Raw genomic sequence first — 23,292 nt, 5'->3', positions numbered from 1 at the left:
AAATCAAGCATAAAACATGAGCATATATCCTCTTATTAAATAAAACAAAAGTACATTCATCAATTTGATACCTGAAATCTGTCCTAAAGCATACGTTTTTTAACTGTGTTCGTTTTCGAGGTTGAAGCTAAATATTGTCTTTTCAGGAAGTTCAAACACGAAATCTTGTTCTCTAAGAATAGTTCTACTTTAAGCAGATTACTCCGTGCCAAAATTTCTATTTTAGAAAAAAGTTCAAATCAGTGAATTGTTTTTGAAAAATGAAGGCCGAATTGCAGAGTTCAGTGAACGCTGTGTGAATTAATCAAAAGTTATTCTCAGGAGTGTCAGGAGAAAACATCAGATCATCTAGGCTGGCAAAGAAACTGTCTACCGTAGTAGGTGAAAGTGGAACCACTTCCGTTAGCAGATCAAAAGTGCAGAAGTGTGGATCATCGCCATCAGCGTTTGATGCATTAGCAACATCCATAGTAGATGGTACCTGTGTGCCTGTAGTTTCTCATATCTCACCCTCAGTTAGACTTGCCGGTGAGACCTCAATGAATGCGTCATCAGAATAGGCAGCCGTTGGGGGCAACACGATGCATGAGCCGTTACAGGACCTAGCAAAGCGTCAACATCCGATGGCAGTACTGATGGATGTGTAAGACAAATGTCCAACATGCATTCCTGTCCGCAAAGCAGGCATCGAAGAACAGGTAAGATGCAATCTTGCCAGATTGGTCTGAACGATAGAAACCTAGTTGTGTTCAGATCTCCTAATCGAGCCAAGCCAAGAATCTGTGAAATCCTCTCACGATACCTCATGGCAAGGAAGCATTGTTCCATGGTGGTCTGGGTGTTGCTGGTGGCCGGACTTGCTATATCGGAGCAGAAGGAATAAAAATAGAATTCATGCTACTAGTCCCAAGATGAGAGGTAGACCGCCGAACACAGAGTGCACGAAATTTGGAAAAATACTGAGGACTGCTTCGAATGGTGTTAACAGTCCCGAAAAAATCGTCTTAAATACATGTGCGATACCACTGGTATCAGACATGTTTAAGATTTGACTTAACATTTCTGCAAAACGTACTGGGCAGTTTGTTGAGAATAAATCATGTATCTCTGCAGAAGACCTTGCTATTTTCAGATCATCCGTTTCTCTAGACATGGTCAGTGGCACATTTTTTTGTAAAAGAATGGCTTTCATTCTGCTTAAAGTATCAATTCGTATAGAAGAGATATTTAGTGAAGGCCATACACCCGTCTCCCTTTCCGTCTCGCTTTTTGGATACAATACTTGCATACAAGTGACCGTGGATGACAAAGTTACAAGATAACTTTTTCCTGGCAACATGCCACAACAGCTGTGATCATTCAGCATAACGTAGCTGCCATTGGATAGCTGCCTGAAAATCGGTACTATTGCTGTGGAGGGAGCACCGTGCAGGTGGCATGAGAGGTTATTTGCAGAACCATTGCAGGCTCCGTGCAAATAATACCCTAGCACAAAAGTGTACCACTCAGTGAGTTTTTGCAATTATTACCAATAAGGAATACTTCATGTCCCCAATTCCAACATCTGTGTGTGCATGGTAAAACCCAGGTTGACTTAATGTATTCTTTACCCAACCTTTCGTACAGGCCCGCTGGTATATGCTCCAGACAATACTGAAACAGGAAAGACGTCACTGGTATCGTAATGGTGCCATGAATTATCCATTCAATTACAGGTTTCTCAGAAACTGTTAATTGTAATCTTTCGAGTTTTTCAGTGCTCAGCACCGTATAGTCTGCTCCTCTTTGTGCCAAGGAGATTTGTTTATCCATAAAGTTAAATTCAGCAAACAATAACGTGGTATTGATTAGATGCCATGGCACTTAGCCTGAACGCAGATTTTGCAACGTCCAGCCTAGCAGCATGATAGAACGTAATTGAGACTGGCCATGTTGTAACATTAACAAGTGTTGTTCTATGATGTCAATTGCAGATGACACGATACTGTCCAAAGAATAAATTCTGGAGGACAGAGTCGTTAACCCATTGTCCATTACAGATAGGCTTTTTTCTAAAATAATACGATCAATTTCTTGTATTCTTTCTGCAGTTTCCATTTGCGTCACTTTCCATATTTCGTTGTTTGCTGCATATATTCCGGCGTATATGAAACGTTTTTGCCATGGTTTGCAAGGCCCCATTAAGAAATCTTGCAAATCATTGCTTTCTTTAAGTAAAGATAAGTGTTGTTTTATTTCTGGAAGTGTAGATTTCTGAAGCCACTCAAGGCACAGTTTCCCTACACTGTAAGTGGTTACTATGCCTGGATGTTGTCTCTGAGAATATCTTTGATCTGGCCTGTTCAGTTTTAACCCCTGTGTTTTGTTCAGGAATCTATCTTGATAGTTATTGGTGTCTGTGGGCCAGATTAACCATTTTTTTCAATCAGGATTAGTTCTGTTCTGTTTTAAAATATAGGGCACGTCTACCTCCTCTTCTGTAGCGTTATTACTGTCAGATGTGGGTTTAGGTATAGACGGTTTATTTAAATCTTTTATCTTAGCTAAGCCAAGACATGAAGTTTGTTAAACAGTGTCATTCAAAAACATTATTTGTTCTGGTATAACGCAGGCTCTGAACAGGGCTTCTAAACCTTGTACCTGCCAGTCTTTTGTGCCCCAGAAAGTTTTTGTCTCTATGTTGTCTTTCTAAAAGTCAAAACCTAATGTGGACAGCTGAGCATAAAAGTTTGCAGAATAAATTTGTTTAGTATTGGTCAACATTGTTTTCATACCTGTCTTGTTTATATTTCTAAAATAAAATGTTTCAGGATTGGTAACATTAAACCCTGAGAAGTATGAAAACTTTTCTTGAAATGTTATATAACTGCCTTTTGGCGGCGTTGGACAATGTTCCCATTGATTGTAAAGAAACACATTTCTAGGGCTTGCAGATTTATGAAAATAATGGTGGCCATAATGATTAAAACAATACATTTGTTCATAATCTGATGACCCTTCTAAGTAGTCATGTTCTGTAAATTTTGCTTACATTTCTAAATCTTTCATCATGTTGTTAACAGTCTCAAAGTCCCAATCATCAGAAAATTTACTGTGTGCGACAAAGTCACTCAAAGAAACCTTAAACTGATGTGAAATCTTCAATAATTCCACTGGACCATAGATGTCATAATCAGTTCCATTCTATCCCATGCTATACCCCCAGGTATAGGAATGGCTGTGATATTTACTGCCAACAGGCTTCTTTGTTCACGATGAGATGATTTGTAAGGTTTCAGGACCAAGTTGATTTTCTTACTTGCTGTGTCCATAGTACTATATTTTCCATCCATCATCCTTCCCAAGTTTAACACTAGTATGAGCCAGAGCAGGAGGAAAGATACACCTAATCCAATCCAAAATTCAATCCATGCGAAACCAGATATGTTTTTTTCATTAGATGAAGGAGTTCTGTTACTTTTTCCTTGAAGTTTGTCTTCGCTGGCTTATCCTCAGGTTCACTGGGATCCTCAGAAAAGTTATTGAAGTTGATAAAGTAGCCAGAAGCAGTTCTGTCAATTGTTGGGATTGCATCAGGATTACTTGAAATCAATGGAGCTGTTTCATGTTTCGCCATATTTGTATAGTCAGATGTCACATCATTGGAGACAGGCGTGTCTTGACGAACTGTTATTTGGGTTTCCAGAGGTACCAGTTCCATGGCTTTGTTGTATAGTCCTTCCTTTCGTACTGCAGGTTTATCGAAAGTGATAAGTCTTTCAGTTTGAACCTCTTGGAATGTAGCAAGGTTTGGTCGTCTGCTACTTCTTGGGAGTGCACTGGGCCTACTACTTATTATCGGCCACATGTTGTGGTTTGACCAGGTCGATGGATACAACTCTGTTCTCCCTTTTTACCAGCAAGTGGTGGTAGTACTACTGATCTTGTTCCTTGGATTGCCAAGACAGGTACTGCTTTTCTGTAAGAAGGCCAAAATTCCTTCTTTACCGCAATTTTCTCCCTGACCAGATCCCCAATCTTTGGAATTCAGACAGGCCTTGCTGGGACAGGTGTTTTTTCTTCAGTCGTCGTTTGCTTCTGTATGGTATTACTCAGACTTCTTGGTGTTTCATTTAAGTCCTGTAAAACAGTCAAATGATCTTTGAAATCAAAGGGTTTTTGTTCCACCACTGAAGTCTGACAATCGATTATCATTCTAGTACCAAACATTAGTTCATATGGAGTGACTCCACCCAAAGAGTTTCTTGGCAGATTATTAAGACTACGTTGGGCACTTATTAGATGTTTGACCCATCCATCACCGGAACCTAATACCCTAGCTGTTATGGATTGCTTTATGTCACAGTTTTTTCTTTCCAATACCGCATTACCGTCAGGATGGAAGGGACTAGAATACTGCAATGCAACGCCCAAGCTAGCCATGGCCTCCTTGGAAGCTCGGGAGCTAAATGCAGGACCCTGGTCAGAATGTAGCGTGCCTATTGCGTATGTGCCGATAAAGACTCGCAAATCCTTTATAACAGTTCTGGCGTCAGCCGAGCGCTGGGGCCACATCAAAATAAATCTTGTCCTAATAGTTATGGGGCCGCATCCGTTCAATATAACGTTTGCGTGTAGATAGTCTAATGCTGTCTAACAATGGTATCTGGACTGGGCTGGCTACTCTGTAGTCAGGTATCTGGTGGCTTTCGCTGCTGCGATCTCTGTTGCAGTTAGGGCAATAAATTGTGAAATTGTACACGTCAACTCCTATTCCTGGCCACCAGTACATCTTTTCTAATTCTAATAGAGATTTCAAGATCCCTTGATGTCTCAGACCCTCTCCCATATGCGCTTCTTGAACCAAGTAAGCCCTCCGCGTCCTGTTTGGAATTACTCTGTCCCCCACTCCAGGGATTTGAGCAAAAGGAACAGAGTTTGCATCAATTATGTATGTATTACCTAGTGGATAGTTCAGAGGTAACGCTGCATGATTTCCTTCCATTGAAGCTTTTACTGCTAATAGCGTTTCACCATCTATTACTTTTTTTGAGTTTTTTATTGTAGCTACGGAAGCCGTTTGCACAGCTCCCTTAGCTGCTTCATCAGCCAATGAATTCCCTGCAACGTGAACGCCATCACGCTGATGACTCAGTGTATGAATCACGTGAGTCTTTTGTAGTTCTTTTTGCAAAAGAACTACTTGTTCCCAAAGTTTTTTATGCTTGATTGTGCCACCTTTTGAATTTTTGAACCCGTTTTTAACCCAGTTCTGCAAATTTTCGTTGTAAGATTCAATGCAGAAATACGAATCGCACACTATTAGTGTGGGGAATTCACGATCGGTATTTTCAAGCACCATCTTAAAAGCCTGTAGTTAAGCTCGCTAAGTTGTACAGTCCCCGAGTGATTGAGTTTTAGTGACCATAGGTCTGACTTTGCCTTCGCGCCAGCGACCTTTAACGATCGCGCACGCAGCACTGTAGGCTTGTTTACCCCCTACTGCAGGCTGTGCTGATCCGTCTGTGTAGATTATACAGCCGTAATGTTCTAGAGGCAGAACTTCGGTCGGCAGAGGACATTCATATTCGTATTGTAGGAATTCTTGTGTCTTCAAGTTGGGGTCAAAAACGTATTCAACGTCTGTTGCAGCAAGACGGTTGACCCATTGTATTCATCTTGGATGTAAAGCTTTTGCATTTGGAATGCTTGCATTTGTCACAGCCTCTAAAGCAAGTACAGGCGTAACGATCATTATGCGTTTACCCTGTGCTAGAGCTCTCTCTTTTGCTACTGCAGTTTGAACCGCTGTCAGAATTTTTTCTGATGAAGTGAATTTCATTTCAGCTTGTGTGTACAAGTGTGATTTGTATGCAATTGATACCTTTTCACCTTCATTAAAGGTCAGGTATGTGAATCCGCATCTCCTGGGATGATTCGGATCACAAGATTGCGAACGTTTTCGCTTGTCTGTAATTTTGTTTTTACTAACATGTCTGTTTGCACTGAACACAAAATTTCTGTATGGATTTGAGTCCAATTAGTTGGTTTGAAATCAGGTTTGATTAATTCGTAGAGAGGTTTAACCCTTTCTGTGTAATTCATAACGTAACTTCTTTCAAAATTCAGGAAACCTAGAATTGACTGTACGTTTTTCAGCGTTTTAGGAGGTTGGAGCAGCGCACATTTCTCAAAAAGTTTGCTGCCAAGATTTTGCCTTCACTTGATAACTTGTATCCTAAGAATAGGACGTTGAGGTGGGCACTTCGAGATTTCTTAAAATTTAATTTGTACCCTTCTGAAGCACACCCAAGTATTATGGTGTTTACTCTTTTCAAGTGCCTATCCAATCGTCATCTGTAAGATAGATGTCATCGACATAAGATAATGCCTCATCATCGTACATTTGTAGTAACTCTGTTACCCTGGCTGAAAATAACCCTGGACTATTCTTGAATCCCTGGGGGAGACAGCAAAATTGTCGCTGTGTCCCCAAAATTGAGAAAGCGGTCAAATCCCTGCTATCTGGTGCAATGTTTTGACAGAAAAACCCATTTGAAATATCTAATGTGGTTTTATATTTCTTGCGCACAATATTATTCATTAGTGCAGCACTGTGTGCATTTTGTACTGCAAAAGTTTTGCAAAAGGAGTTGTAAATGTCTGTAATCCAAAACTAGACGATGTGAATTGTCTGGTTTGGAGACAGGAAACAAATGATTGTTCATTGATGAAGTGCATGTTTCAATCACCCCTTGGTATTCAAGTTGATTTAATATCTCCCTGATTTGTTTTTTACCTTCTTGCTTAACTGGATACTTCCTCTGTGTAGTAGGTTGATTTTTTAACTGGATTTTGTGGTGAGGAGAATCCTCATCCCATCCTACATGATTTTTATATAATGCTGGGGCTTGAGCTACTGCCCATTTCCTGGCATATGTATATTTTTAATGAATCGGATTGTGATTTGAGAAGGCTGGCATAATTATCTCTTCGCCGTGTGGGCACTCCCTAACAACTGCAGATGGCCAGTCTTGTTCAGCTAGAAGAATGTCATAGCCCCTAGAGAGCTTCTCCCAAAAGAGTGCTCTTATTTTTCTAGGTATGTCCCCCTCCATCCGGAGTGTTACTTCATATAACTTGTGGGGTACACTAACCCTTGTGTCGGCAGTTTCAACTTGAATGCACTCATTCAAGTCCACTGTCTCCAGATGATCCTTCAGGATCTTGCGAACTATGGTTCCTTCTGCTGCGCTGTCTAGCATTGTCTGGGCCCACTCCCCATTCTTGAGTTGTGCCCTCAGAATCCTCGGCCTGTCTGATCTTTATGCTTGCTACCTTCTTTTGGGAAAATTTTGCTTTTTTACTTTGGTGAACGGGTTCTTTGTCTTTGGACTTGACGCGTTCTTCCTTGTGTTCTGACCGTCCTCTTCTTCTCGATTTCTGCGAGGAAGTCTGAAAAGATCGAGAGGGACGTCATTATCTTGATATCTGTCATGTTTTCTTAAAGTATCCCTATTCCTTAGATTATACCTTTTTTCAGTGGGCTCCCGTTGGGGAGACCTGCCTCCCTGTTCAGAAGACCTAACTCTCCGTTGGGGAGACCTTCCAATGGACTGAGAACGCTTCTCTCTAGGAAGTGTCTGTTTACTTTTTTCCCACTTCTTTTTAAGAGTAGTGAGATTATTTTTAATAAAAACTTTTTCAGGATTTTCCGGTAATTCAGGTTTTACTGGTTTCCCACCCAAACTATCTCTACCTAGTTCTTCATAGGATTTTTCAATGATTCTGACAAGCTCATACGGTTGCTCAGTTATGTCTGTTTCTTTTAATTTCTGGCAGATTGCAACTGATGCTGCTTCTCCTCTATTGTTGGCTAATAGTATAGCCGAGACCTGTTTGAAATCCTTCAGTAATTTCATACCTAGATTTAAGGCCGATTCTGGACCGTATTCATTTTGAATCTGTCTTAGAACGTCTGGTATCACCGCCATGGACGGTACACCATGTGTTTTTGTGTAGATTAAAGTGAAGACTGTGCCCCAAGTGTCACAATCCTCTACGTGTGGTGCAATCCCCATAGGTAAACAGATTGTCAGAATCCTGTGTTTCTCATGAGGCGTGCAATCAGGAAATACTGCCTCTAACCAGAACGGAATTTGTTCTCGTTTTGCTGGTAGTTTACCAATGACTGACTGTATAGTCTGTGGTGTAATTTTATTTGTGTTCCCCTGGTGCAGGGTGTGCTGTGGAATTCTTACAGCTGGTTGGACTGTTAATGTCCGCATGACATATTGAACCAATTGTCTATGTATTTTAATTAACTATTTTAGCTGAGTTAATAATTCTGCATCTGACATCCTTTCAATGTCTGGATGGGGTGTATAGCTGGCTTGTACCAGCCATGTTGCTCCTGGTCTACCTAGTGGACCGAGCCTGGTAACGTGATTTTGATGTTTTAGGGCACCTTTAAACCAGAGCTGATGCTCTTGGTAAGTTAATGGAATTTCAATGTCCTCGAAATGAACGTATTCCGCTGCAGGTTCCTCTGCTTTGTAGTAGTGGAACTCACGTGTTCCAGCATTAGCTGCTGGAAACTGAACCCATGGATAGAATACCTCTGTCTGCCGATATTTATGTGCCTCAATGACAAAGATTACCCTGCCACCCTTTGATGATACTCCGTTATTTATGAGTCTGTAAGTTATACTTTTCCTTACATTTATCGGGAGCAGTATGGCATCCGTGTCATTTTCTAAGATAGCAGCGTCATCTAAAGCCGCTTGAGCTGCTGCTGCAGCTCTGTCTAATTCGGTATCACTATCCGCCATTTTAGCCGGCTGAGAGTTTGCAGAACAAGTTTCAAGGAAACGAAGATTAGGTGCACAATATTTTGGAACACTGTATCCTTCAACGTTGAATAAACCAAAATCTAATACATAGGGTTTTTCATCCTACTCAGTTTTGGCGGATATTAGCCTTTTACCCACTCCAGACGTCTTTTGGAGTTTTTACGGGAAAAGGGAGTCTATGTGAAAAGCACGACTGAGTTACTCTAGTATCTAGCGTTAAGTTATCGCTTTACCATACGTTGGGCGCCATGTAGTGTAGTTCCTATATTCCCAATATGCTCTGCGCATTGGAATAACATGTACTATAGTTTAGACGTAGGACTGAAGTCGACTAGGTCTCTATCATATATATTAGACTTAATTGTGAGTGCCAGCTAGCTCAGAGGTCACTAGAAACTTTCTCGAATAAAATAGGAGGGATTAGTTTCTGACAACCATATAACATGACAACTTTGTTCCCCCAGAATGAAACGTATCTCTAGAGTCGCGGGAACAATAGACGGCTATTTCACTCAGTCAATCGTGCATGCTTCGTTTCACCAGAGTTGCTTAGAAATAGAGAGACAGGCGTTTTCAATAAAAGTATTTATTGAACAGTCTTATTTCATAAGCATAACAAATGCACTACTACAATTGAAATGCTAGTTAAGAAGTACAAGGCATATAATACGAATAGTATTATAAAATAGTACTGTAAAAGCATGATATGGGTTCTAAGCCATAAACATAGAATGCATAAAATGTATAAAATACATACAGTGATAAAATAATGGCTAAACGTACTCAACTGGTGCTTCTAAAATATGCCTACCCCGGTGTACCTAACCTAAGTCTAGTACGAGGGAGGAGTAAGTGCGGTGTAGCTTAAGTCTAGTAATTTTCTGCCAAGAATCTGTTCCAAGAATTCTCTAGGGTCTAATCAGCTCCGTACCTTGGTTTTAGAATCTCAGGACTCGATCTCCCAGCAACCCGCAAGGGTAGCCTGGAAACACCGGAGCTGGATTTCTTGGCAGGAGAAAAGGCAGCGCTTTCTCAGTGTGTCAGCTGGAGGGTCGGCTTCCTTAGGCACTTGCAGCAGCAGGGCGTCAGGCAAGTAGTTAGTCGATCTGCTCCTAAACCACTGTGTGTTTGACTGTGCAAATGTAGGCATATTTATACTTTGAAGGTGCCGAGTTTGATGTAAGATTGGACATAATATCGTCACTAGTGTCTCAGTTCCTTGAAAACTCCAGGAGTTCTTGGATAAATTAGTATTCAAGCAGGGGGAGGTACCTGACTGCTGAAGACAAGACGGAGGTCCTCATCCTGGGCTCCTCGCCCTCCGCCTGGGCCGACTCCTGGTGGCCTCCCGCCCTGGGCACCGCACCCAAACCGACAGACCATGCACGCAACCTGGGCTTCATCCTGGACTCCTCCCTCTCCATGACCAGGCAAGTCAACAACGTCTCCTCGGCGTGCTTCAACATCCTACGCATGCTACGGAAGATCTTCTGGTGGATCCCCACCGAGACCAGGAAGACCGTCACCCAGGCCCTCGTCACCAGCCGACTGGACTACGGCAATGCCCTCTACGCCGGTACCACCGCCAAGCTCCAGAAGAGACTCCAGCGGATCCAGAACGCCTCAGCCAGACTCATCCTCGACATCCCACGAACCAGCCACATCTCCGGACATCTGAGAGACCTTCACTGGCTCCCCGTCAACAAAAGAATCACCTTCCGCCTCCTCACCCACGCACACAAAGCCCTACACGACCAAGGCCCGAGCTACCTCAACGGCGAGTCAACTTCTACGCTCCCAAACGCCACCTCCGATCAGCCAACCACGCCCTCGCCGCCGTCCCCCGCATCCGAAGAGCGACTACAGGAGGAAGGTCCTTCTCCTACCTGGCCGCCAAGACCTGGAGCTCCCTCCCGACCGACCTGCGCCTGACCCAAGACCACCTCTCCTTCAGGAAGAAGCTGAAGACCTGGCTGTTCGAGCAGTAGCGGCACCCCCCCCCCCCCCCAGCGCCTTGAGACCCTACGGGTATGTAGCGCGCTTTATAAGTGTCATTGATTGATTGATTGATTGATTGAAGGCTGGTTTTTCCAAGAAATCGTTGTGGATTCTCGGAGTTTAGTGGAAGTAGCCATGCCGTATTTGGGCTGCACAGGCTAAGACTAAATAAGGTAATGATTCCTTATGCCTATATAAGGATTGGGTGAATTATACCTATATATGGATATGAATCTGGAAAATTTCACTAGGTTCCTAGATTCCCACATAACAGGGGCAGATGATTTTGGGGCCCATACATAACACAAAATTATAGATGGGTAAAAAGTGAATTATGAGGATGTTTTTACCTCATGGCTTCCCTGTCTTTGTCTACTTGATGTCACTCAGAACCCCATGGTGAAAAACTGTTACTCTTCTTTAATTTGCCCACAAGTCTGTTTCATTGTTAACAGCTATGTATAGACATTAATTCATAATCCATATATTTTTTCCACAAGTGTAGGAGCATTTTTTTAATTATAGCCTAATAGCCTGCGGTACTGGGCTACCGCCCATTAAAGGCCAGCTTCAGTGTTAAAGGCCTGAGCCAAAGGCATTGTCCCCTTTAAAAGGTGAGCTGCACTTTAATCCCGGTTTAGCCCAGCTATGGAGGGCTATAAACCTATTAAAGCATTCCGCCACTAGAGGGCAGAATATTCTCACAGATAAAACAAAGGCCTCACGGAGCCCAACTGGATTCAAATCCCCTTGGGCTCCGTGAGGTCTTTGTTCACTGCAACAGCTGCATTGGAATGTTGGAGCTCGAGGCTTCTACTGCCCATTAAAAGCTCGGAGCACTCCATTGTTTTCAATGGAGCTCCCAACATTCCAATGTTCTAATAATGATTTCTCCATAACTTTATTTATACATATTGCAGTGCATCGACTACTGGTGATCCATATCGTAAGCAAGGGAAAATAGACCCACACAAGATGACACCAGATGACTCATGACAGTAGGCAGAATTAACATTTTACATACTTTTTAGTAACAATCTTTTATTAAATGGCAAGTGTTATCTCGGTACATTGCAAAGTAGGACATGTAATAACTGTACTGAAAATCTTTGTCTCCAAATGAAAATATGGCTACTGAGTTCATGTCGATTCTCATAAAGAACTATTCTCTCAAGGAAGGTATATTTTTCAATGACACCTTACACAAATAAGACACAGAGCTCCTAGCAAGCTTTATGTCCCTACACTACACGACAAAAAGCTACTTTATCACTTGCATAGATTATTACAGCATGCCAGACGTACCAAGCATATTCTACCTGTAGGAAATTGGGTTTTTGATTGTGGGGGCTGAAGTCCCTTCTCAAGCAACAACCACAATTGCTGTAAGGGTGAACCACAACAGCCACTAAATTAACCTGTACTTAAATCTGGAGGCTTGGCACAAAAGAAGCCAGGCTTCACTTAGAGGCACTGTGTAAAGTATATTTGTAGCACTCAAACAGTAATAAAGTGAAAAAAGAGAACAATAATTTAGAAAAATAGAGTACATTTTAATAAATACAATTATATCAGAACAACAACTAGATAACCGCAGAAATGCAGTTTCAAAGTTTTAGAGGCGTATAGCACTTAAAAACACAAAGTGCCATTGCAGTATCTGGTCATGTTAAACCGGGAAAATGTCACAAGTTCAGGGTGACCGCAATGGAGTGTGGAGATGCAGGGACTAGGTTAGTCCCAAAGAAAAAGTCGCCTTTTCAAAGTTGAGCGCAAAGAGTCCAGTTCACTGTGAGGAGCAGGGAGAGCGCCATGAATGATCGTTGCTGGAGCATGAAGAGCAGACCTGCCGTCATGGACAGTCATCACAGTTGCATAAAGATCTGGTCGGTCTTCACTGATGTTCCTTACTGAATTTTCACGTTGACCATCACTGTGGGCTGTCGATACTGTAGCGTGAAGTTTAAATCTTGTGTTGGCCATCGTCACTGGCAGTTACTGTAGCCTGAGGGTTCTGATTCAACGTAAAATCCTGTTGATGGTCGTAGCAGGCAGCAAAGTCTCAGTGCAAACGGGCCCGTTCACAGTTGCAAAGAGCCCACAACTTCAGGATTTCACCTTCTTGGCAGAGGAGTGCACTCTGATGCCAGGCAAGGGTTCAGAACCGGGAGAGGCACTAGCAGGTAGGTCCAGTTGGAGAGGCACTGACAGGCAGGTCCAGTTGCAGCAGGGAGACATCTGGAGCTTGGTGTGTATGTTTAGCTCAGAACAGGAGGCCAGTCTAGTAGCCAACTCTAGTGGTTGTGGGTTGAAGAAGCAAGAGTAGGCTTCCTTCCTTAGGTAGCAGGACAGCAGTGCAGTCCCTCCAGCAACAGGGCAGCATGGCTGTCCTTCTTTTGAGTATTCCATAGGTGAAAAAGTGATCTGATGCATGGTTCAAGGAGTCCAATATTTATTCCTGGCGCCAGCATTTGAAGTGGGAGCCTTCCTATACTACCCCCACTCTTGGTTATGGTTGGTTCCTTCCGTTGCCTGCGCAGGCTCCAAGTGGTTTAGGGTGACAATAAGCTGGTGTCAAGTTCCTTGTGAGTGTGCTGTAGGCAGCCATTTGAAATGGAAGCACAGCAGGGAAGAGCTCCACTCCAGCCACCCTGGCAGGATGGCCCATCCTGCCAACCCCGAGTCTGCCTTTGTTTCACTGTCTAGGAGAAAGACACAAAGGCTAGCTGCCAAACTATTCATGGTCATATGACCCAGGACACAGGCACCAGCACTAAATGGCTAGAAAACAAAAATGGCAACATTTCTAAAAGTGGCATTTTCAGAACTGTAACTTAAAACCCGACTTTACCATTAAAGTGGGTTTTAAATTACAATTCAATTGAGTGTTAACATCATTTTCCTATCTCTTCCCAAACTTAAATTATCACTTATTAAGTGTAGTAAGGTAACCCAATGTTATCCTATGGGAGAGGTAGGCCTTGCAATAGAAAAAAATGACTTTAGGAGTTTATCACTACCATGACCTGTAAAACTTAAACCCACATGTCATACTTATTAAATATATTGCACCCTGCCCAGTGAGCCTTTAGAGCATAACTGAGGGGTGACCTGTATGTATTACAAAGGAAGGTTTAGGACTGGCAAAAGGTTGATTTTGGCATGTTGAAATGGCAATTTGAAACTGTTCTAGAGAATGCAGTGGTGGGTGACATGATGAGTGCTGCAGGCCCAATATTTGAATATAATTTACCGGCCCGGGGTACATGGTGCACCATTTACTATGGACTTACAAGCTAATTAAATGGGCCAATTAGGGGTAAGCCAATATTATGATGTTTTAGGGAGAGAGCGCAAGCACAGTTGCATTGGTTAGCAGTGGTAAAGTGTACAGAATCCTTGTGGAAACAAAATCAAATTCAGCAAAACAGGAGGGGTGACGGCAAAATATTTGGGTGACTACCACCCAAGGGTGGCAGGTCAAACATGCCCCCACCCAGCTAAAAGTAGGGAGAACTTCCCACCCTCATGGGAGTTCTCATAACTAAGGAGGAACAACCTAGAGTCTAGCAACACTGGAGTGGTCAGTCCCAGGACGGTCTGTAAAGTCAATTTCCTGTAGGGAGATGGACCACCGTAGTAGTGTGGGATTCTCACCCTTCATTTACACGAGCCACTTGAGAGATCTGTGATCTGTCTGTGCTCCTTGAACACTACCTTAGCCATTCCAGGGGCCTGCCCAGCAGAGGGAGGATGCTGCCGTTTTGGGCTGTAGGGGCCATCCTTTGAGTGCCTATACCTGTAGCACTCAAAGGGAGAAGTGACCTGAAGTTTGCTTCCCATGGAATCCTCCCTGCTTCTGGTTAGGATTCGGCTGTGACTCCTTCCTCGGGAAACCCTTTTGGGGTGTTTTGAGAAAACAGATGTTTTATATTTGTCTCCCCCCTCTTCCTTCTGGTGGAAACCCTGTCCACATTTTGTTAATCCACCTCAACTATGTGCTTTTTTGGATATTCTGGTGCTGACCCAGAGGTCTGCCTCCTGTGCAAGCTCTCGGGTGAAGTAAGCTGGCTGTCAATCAGGCGTTAGCGCACCTCTGCAAATTGAGTATTGAGCATGCGGTCTCAAAATCGGATCATACAACCCTTCATATTCAATCAGTTTACTGCACTTTACCCAACATTTTAGTGCCTTACTGGAGTAGTCAATAAAGTCCATCTAAGACGACTTGACAGCTTGTGGCTGTCCATAATATACATGTGGTATTTTTCTGGGGTGATCCAAACTTGATGATAAGAATGGCTTTCATGGGGCATACCTTACCTGGTCATCTACCTCTAGTGTCAGCACAGTATCCCTCTCCCCCATGGGCATGTGTTTTCTGAGACTTGCTCTTCAATCCTCTTTCTGGGACCCTATGCAACCTTAGGGCTATCTCATAAGCTGAAACCCATTTGTCAATGTTATACCACACCAAACAGCTAGGCAGGAGTTCTTTAAAAATGTAGACTCTCTTGTCCAAAATGCACTCAGCTGTTTCGCTGCCACCATTGTTGCTGGACCATGCCTATTGCCTTCCTTTGGGTCCCGCACGTTAAGACTCACTTCATAAGCCAATATGAGTTTCCTTTCCTCCAATGTTCTGGCAACCTCAGATTTCTCCCTTGAAAAAGCTCCCTCTGTCTTAGCCTGTTTTTTCTTGTCAGCCCTCCATTGGCTTGGCACAAAAGTAGTCAGCCTTAACTTAGAAGCAATGTGCAAAGTATTTAGCAAGTACTCAAACAGTCATGAAGTGCTTAAAAATCATACCATTTTCAGAGATTATTGTAAGTATTCATACATGTCATGGGTGTGTGTTGTCCTAAAGTGTTTTTTATCGGTTTTGGTATTAACAGCCGGTTGAAGTGATTCCCAATCCAGTATTAACCTAGGTGTGGGTGGACCACTTGTTGAGAAGGTACAGACCTCCATTTCCACTCCACCACATCTCCAGAAAGAAGCTATTTTACCATCTACTGAGATCTGGGAGAAATGGGAATCTCCAGTTGTCATTTAGCTGGGAGTAGTGCTGGGTCAATGAATTTGTTGTATGATCTATTAGTTTTAGGTCATGATATGACCCCCAGTAAACACATTTTTGGCCCTTCCAGATTCCACTTAACTGTCCAATCTGAAATATAGTTTATGACCTTTGCACACCACTGCTTAAGGACCCCACATGACCATACCATTTGACTAAAGGAGGCCCTTTCTAATTTAAATAGGGGGCGAACAAATGGTGCACCAGGGCTCATCGCCTTCAGCCACGCTGGGTTCATATCCGATGGACATAGTTGAACTTCTAAAGCAGAAAACAAGCATTCTAGGAGATCTGGAATACATTCTGCATTGTAAATCTGAGCGGTTCTCACTCAGGTCTTCTATCCATTTCATTTATAGAGGATCCAAACAATTGGTCATAGTCAGTCTAAAGGTGTTATAGGCTACAGTAATGAAGTCTCACACACTCCCCGAAGTAAAATCGATCTTTATCAGTGCATCAACCATGGGTTTCTGTCCCACTCTTACCCCATGTAAGAGTGATAGTTTTGCATAATGCTGCAAAAAACAAAATTTGTCCTAGTGGTAGGTAGATCATAAGCAGCATTAATTTTTCTCAAATTTCATAGTGAAATCGGAATTCTGTAGTGCAGCCAAGAGATGGCTCAACCCTAATCTAGATTAATTTACTAGGATTTGAGCAATTAGAGAGAACCTCTGAAGCACCCAAAGTGATAGCTCAGGAGTGTATGGGGTCAGATGCATACTACTGAACACCCGCTCCGCACGCAAACATGCAGTTGAACTCTGGGACCTGCTCAACACATCCTACCCGGACATCGCCTTCCTGATAGAGACTTGAATGAATGACTCCTCTGCACCAGACATCGCCATAGCCATCCCGGACGGCTACAAGATCACCTGCAGAGACCGCACCAACGGAGTAGGAGGGTGAATCGCCATCATCCACAAGTCCACCCTCAAGGTATCGACCAACTCTGACGACAGCCTCAGCACCGCCAAACACCTGCACTTCCAGATCCACATTGATCCTAACACCACCCTCAGAGGAACTCTGATCTACAGACCCCCGGACCCCGGCCTCAGTTCAGCGACTCCATTGCCGACTTCGTCAGCACGCACGGCCTCGCCTCCACAGACTACATCTTCCTCAGAGACCTGAACTTCCATCTCGAGAACAACAACAATGCCAACTCCGCCACCCTGATCGCCAACCTCGGCAACCTAGGACTCAGACTGCTCGTCACAACACCCACCCTGTCCACCGGCCACAAGCTTGACCCCATCTTCTCCGCAAGCTCCCACATCTCCTTCAGCCACACCACCGAACTCCACTGGACCGGCCATTGCTGCATCCACTTCACCTTCTGGAAACCCACCAGACACGACCGCACTCAACAGATCCCCCTCCAATTCTGGAGCAAAAGTACGAGGAAGAGCTAAACACCGTCCTCACCCAAAGCCCACCCGCCGACCACACCGACCCCGCTGCCGCCAGCCAGCAACCTCAGGCGCTGGATCGATGACTGCGCCAACACTCTCGCCCCGATCAAGAAACCCTCCAACAGACACACCAACAAGAATGCCAGCTGGTTCTCCGCAGACCTCGAGACTTCCAAACAAACCTGCCGAGAACTGGAGAAGAAATGGCACCGTGAACAGACACCGGAGAACCACGCAGTACACAAGAACGCCAAACGCCAACACCATCACCTCATCAGATCCACCAATAGGACCTCCTTCAAGGACCTCGACAACAATGCGCACAACAACAGAGAGCTCTTCAACATTGTGAAGGAACTCTCCAACCCCAGCTCCAACACCAAGGACATCCCACCATCGCAAGACCTGTGCAACTCCCTGGCCACCTTCTTCCATCGCAAGATCGCAGACATCCACGACAGCTTTGACAACCAGACCACCACAACAGCCAAACACACCTCACACCCCACGACCAACACCCACAGCGACCCCCTGCTCACCTGGACCGTCATCAACGACAACAACACCATCAAAATTATGAACACCATCCACTCCGGCTCCCCGTCAGACCTGTGCCCACATCACATCTTCAACAAAGCCAGCGCCACCATTGCACCCCATCTTTGCAAGGCCATCAACATCTCCTTCGAGACCGCGACCTTACCGGAGAGCTGGAAGCACGCCGAGATCAATGCCTTGCTCAAGAAACCGAAGAAAGACCTGGGACCTCAAGAACTTCTGGCCCTTCTACATGCTCCAGTTCCCGGCTAAGGTCATCAAGAATACCGTCAACAAACAGCTGACCCGCTACCTTGAGTAGAACAACATCCTGGACCCATCCCAGTCCGGGCTCGGCAGCATCCACAGCACCAAAACTGCCCTCATCGCCACCACTGATGATATCAGGGCACTGCTGGACAATGGCGAAACCGCGTCCCTCATCCTCCTGGACCTATCAGCTGCCTTCGACACGGTCTGCCACCACACCCCACGCACAAGCCTCCACAATGCAGGGATCTGAGATAAGGTCTGGAATGGACCACCTCCTTCCCAGAGCGTCCTCCTCCCCCTTTCCGTTCCGAAGCCTCCAAGATCATCTGCGGCGTGCCCCAAGGATTATCCCTCAGCCCGACATTGTTCAAATCTACATGGCCCCGCTCGCCCATGTCGCCAGACTGCACGACCTTAACATCATCTCCTACACCCACGACACACAGCTGATCTTCTCCCTCACCAAGGACCCCCTCACCACCAAAACCAACCTCCACGAAGGAATGAAAGCCATCGCCGAATGGATTAAGAACATCCTTCTGAATCTGAACTCGGACAATACGGAGGTCCTCCTCCTTGGCTCTACCCCCTCAGCCTGAGGCGACTCCTTGTGGCTGACCACCCTGGGAGCAGCACCAATACCCACCGACCACGCACGCAACCTGGGGTTTATCCTCAACTCAACGCTCTCCACGACCAAGCAAGTCAACGCCGTCTCATACTCCTGCTTTATCACCTTCCGCATGCTCTACAGGTGGATCCCCACTGGCACAAAAAAAACGGTCACCCAGGCCCTCGTCAGCAGCAGGCTGGACTACAGAAACGCCCTCCATGCTGGAGCCCTGGCCAAACTGCTGAAATGACTGCAACGCATACAGAACGCCTTTGCCCACCCGATCCTCAACATCCCTCGACACAACCCCATCACACCCCACCTGAGAGACCTGCACTGGCTACCCGTCAACAAGAGGATCACCTTAAAGCTCCTCATCCACTCACACAAGGCACTCCACGACACCGGACCAGCAAACCTCAACAGATGACTCACCTTCTACACCCCGAACCGCCAGCTCTGCTCTGCCCTAGCATCCGAAGAGCAACCTCCTACCTCGCTACCAAGACCTGGAACACCCTCCCCATCCTCCTATGGCAGACCCAAGACCTACTAACCTTCAGAAGGCTACTCAATACCTGGCTATTCGAGCAGTATCAGTAACCCCCCCCCCCCCAGCGCCTTGAGACCCTCACAGGTGAGTAGTGCGCTCTACAAATTTCCTGGTTGATTGATTGATTGATGTTAGTCCTTCCTATCCCTGCTCTTCCTGTTCCAGCCCCTTCCTGGTGCCTCCTTACATATGCCCTTTCTGGACCACCTGGTCCTGGTTCCAGTTAATTTTCCCACCCATGTTCAGCTTATCAGCTGAGCCCTTATATACCAGATCCTCTTGTCCTGGCCCTCCTGGTCTGCACTTCTTGTTCTCCAGGTTTGGTTCATGCTGATACTCCTGGCTCTAGTCCTTGTCCTCTTAGGCCACTTGGTACTGCAACAACTGCTCCTGGTCCTCTTTATTAGGTACTCTTGAGGTAGGGGCAGTCATCTTCCTCCTAGTCTGATTCCCTTGGTCCCCCTAGTTCTGGTTGCCCTGGTTCCCCTGATCCTGATTCACAAGGTCCTACTCCATGCTCTCGCCACCTTGGTTCATCCATCCTATTTCTCCTAATCTGGTATGTGCTTATCCTGATCTTTCTAGAACACCTAATACTACTCCATCCTGTCCCATGTCATAATGGACCTTGTCCACCCTCCTGCTCTTGATCTGATTAGTTCTACTGGTCCTCCTTCATCTGGCCATGATATTCCTGGCCTTAGTTATGAAAGTCCCCATGCTCCTTGCAGTTCTGCACTAACTAATCCTCTTAGACCTATCATCCATGTTCTGTTCATCTTATTTCAAGTCACCCGTTTTCATTATCCTGACCCCTGTTAACAAGACCCCCCTAATCCTCATCCTCCTCTTTGTCCCCACCCTTTTCCCCCTTATCCTGGAATGTCTGGTCTTGGTGCTCCTGGGCTTCTGTGCATTGAGCTTCCTGGTCCCCATGGTAGTGGTCCCTCTGGTCCTTCTTCCCCGGGTCCTCTTGTCCTTTGATCTCTGGTTGCCTTTGCATCTGCTCCTGAATCTCAAGGCCCGGATCTCCTAGTGTTTCTTGCTCTGGGTTTGGTCTGCCTAGCACTAATCTTACTATTCCTGGCCCTCACTGTCCTTGTTCTGTTTTTGATTTTGTGTTCATTGGACTTGAGCTTCTTGCTCCTGGTTTCCCTTGTTTGGATCTGTTTATGCATAGCCCTCTTGGTGCTGGTTATCCTGGCTATCATGGTGTCCCAGGCCCCCTTCTCTTAGCTCTTCTTGTTCCTTCCTGGTACTCTTGACAGTTGACCACGTGACCTCCTCATTCTAATCCACTTCACACTGTTTATCCAATTACCGGTATACCTGCTTCTCGTTCTGCCGGTCCTCTCGTCTGTCTTACCTCTTGTGCCCTTGGGTCTCTTAAGCCTGTTCTTAATCTTTATCCTTCCTATTCCTGTTCCTTGTCCTCCTTGTCCCTCTGGCACTGCACCCACTGCTCCGGGCCCTCTTGGACCTAGTTCTCGATGTTTGGGTCATTTTGAGCTTAGTGATTTTGGTCCTCCTAGTCATCCAGGTCAACTGCCCTTGGTGTTCCTGGCTCTGGCTGTCTAGTCTCCCTGATCTTCCTTTCCCTGGTCCTGCTACCCATGAGACCTGGTATTTCTATTCTATCTGGCACGCTAGGCTCCAGTACTAAGGTCCTGGGACTGCTAGCACTCCTAGGCCTTTTCCTGCTCTTCTTGGTCCTGATCCTTCTAGCTCTCCTTGTTCGGGTCCTGGTCATCCTGGTATCATAAGTACTGTACCCCCCAGATTTCTTGCTTATTCTAACCCCCTGGTCATATTGTCAATAGTCCTCATGCTACTGATCTTCCTAACCCTCCTATAAATGTTCCCATATAGCTCTTAGCCCTTGTCCTACTGTCCTTGTAGTTTTTCACCAACTGGTTATGTCTTTTTTGTTCTTGTCCTTTTGGGTCAGGCCATCCTGTTCCTAGCCCTCCAGCCTGGTCCTCCTGCCAGTTTTCACCCTAATCTACCTTATCCTGATCCTCCATTTCCTCCTCAACCTGGTTTTCCTGGTACACCAGCTCCTAGTCCTCTTTGTCCCAATCTTCCTGGCCTGGTTCCCATGATCCTGGTCCTAGGTCCTCTGCTTCTAGTTCTCTTAGAGTGTATCCTTCTGGCTTTGGTTGCTTGGTTCCTGGTCTCACCCCCGGTCCTCCTATTCTTGGTTTACATAGTCTGTGTCCTTCTCTGATACTCTTTGTTGTGGCCCCTAAAGTTTGAGTTCTCCTTAGCCTAGGTCTCATGGATTTGGTTCTCCAAGCCATACTAATCCTCGTCTCTGGTACTTCTTGTTCTTGTTAGTTCATGCTGGGAATGATACACTTTGTCTCCTGGGTATCCTGGCCAATTCTGGTCCCCTCAGACATGGTCGCTCCTGGCCTTGTATTTTTCTGGCCCTCAAGGACCTGGTACCTTGTCCCGGTTCTCCTCATCCTCTACGTCCTACCCATGGTGCCTCAGGTCCATGGTGCCTCAGGTCCTGGTCCTATTTGTCTCCTTAGTCCATCTGGCCTCGCATGTCTTGGCAATCCTACTCCTGACCCACCTGGTTTAGGTTGTCCTGTTATTCCTGGCTCTGATACTGTACTGGTACTGGCGCTCTCTATCCTGGTTCTTCTAGGTCAGGTCGTCCTAAGTCTTGTCATTTTGGACCTGTTCACCTTAGTCCCCTTGGTCTTCCTGACTATGGCTGGCCTTCTAACATCTGATCTTCCTCAACCCGGACCGCCTATAAGAGATTATCAATGTGTTCCACAAGGTGATCCAGGCACTTGTTCCCTAGGTCATGATCTTCAATGCCCCCCTAACCTATTTCTGGTCTTCCTGGTTATGATCATTTTTGTACACCCAGTCTTATTTTCCCTGGCCCTCCTAGTGGCCTTGGCGCTGGTCCTCCTGGTCTTCCTACACCCTGTCCTGCTTGTCCCAATCATAAGGGTCATTGTTGTCTTGGCTCTGACTTTAATGGCCGTCCTCAATCTGGCCCTGATCTTCCTAGCCCTGCTCCTCCTGCCCCTTTTCCTCATGATCTGAAATAACTTGTGCTGGCCCACCACTGATCATCCTAGTTATTCCTAATTCTATTGGTCCAGGGCTTCCTAGTTCAGCCTTCCTGGTCCCTCTTGTTGCCATTACCATTCTCTCCTATTCCATGTCCCTAGGGTTCTAATTTTCCGGTTTCACAGGTTCCTGATCCTGGCCCTTATAATTCTCCTCACTATAAATCTGACCCTTCTGTCCTCCTGTTCTAGTTCTCCTGGTTTATCTAGTACCTCTTGCTTGACTGTTTCTAATATTGCTGCTCCTGGCCCTCTTGTCCATATGGTACTGGTCTTAGTTCTGGTACTCCTTTGTCTGGTTCATTTTTGCTGGTCCCATTGGCCTTGGATGCCATAGCCCTCCTGGTACCCTGGTCCTCGTCCTCATCTTAGTCCTGATAGTCCTCTAGCTTCCCCTGGTTGGCCTGTTCCACCTTGTTCTTATCCATCTGAACCTCAACACCTCTTTCATGGTCCTCCTAATTAACAGGCCTTCTAGGTTTGGCCTAGTCCTCCTAGTTCCTATGTTGCAGATTACCAGGCAATCCTCATTAACCTGTTTAATGTCCTTTACTTTTGTACATACATTTGTATATGTGCTTATTTTCGAATGCTTCACACACTTTCTTGAACCGCATTACAAGATGCCCCCACCCTGCAGTCCCTTTATCTTCATGTCCAGCTAAAGAAAGGCCTCTTTCACACTATTTGCCCAGCCACCTGTCAAATAGCACAGGATCTCTAAAATGTAGCCTGTGGCTGGATAGACAATGACTTTTCAGATATTTAGCAGGCAGGTGGCTAAATAGTAGAAATTAAGTACTATTTGCTGGAGACCCTTTACATAGAAAAGATTATGTGCTATTTGGCAGGCAGCAAGATAAGTTGCCCATTTCATTTAAAACACAT

At 45.3% G+C, this 23,292-nt stretch overlaps 1 protein-coding gene across 1 annotated transcript in view; it reads right to left on the bottom strand.

Moving 5' to 3' along the window:
- The window catches only part of LOC147690169 (cholesterol 24-hydroxylase-like), a 445,247-nt gene that overhangs the window by 4,206 nt on the left and 417,749 nt on the right, over positions 1-23,292 (bottom strand). The gene's annotated exons all lie outside the window — the stretch shown is intronic.

This window comes from Lissotriton vulgaris, chromosome 9 (genome assembly GCF_964263255.1).
Source record: "Lissotriton vulgaris chromosome 9, aLisVul1.2, whole genome shotgun sequence".
Classification (NCBI taxonomy): Eukaryota; Metazoa; Chordata; class Amphibia; order Caudata; family Salamandridae; genus Lissotriton; species Lissotriton vulgaris.
Note: the sequence above shows the minus strand (reverse complement) of the source record. Positions and strands in the feature narration are given on the sequence as shown.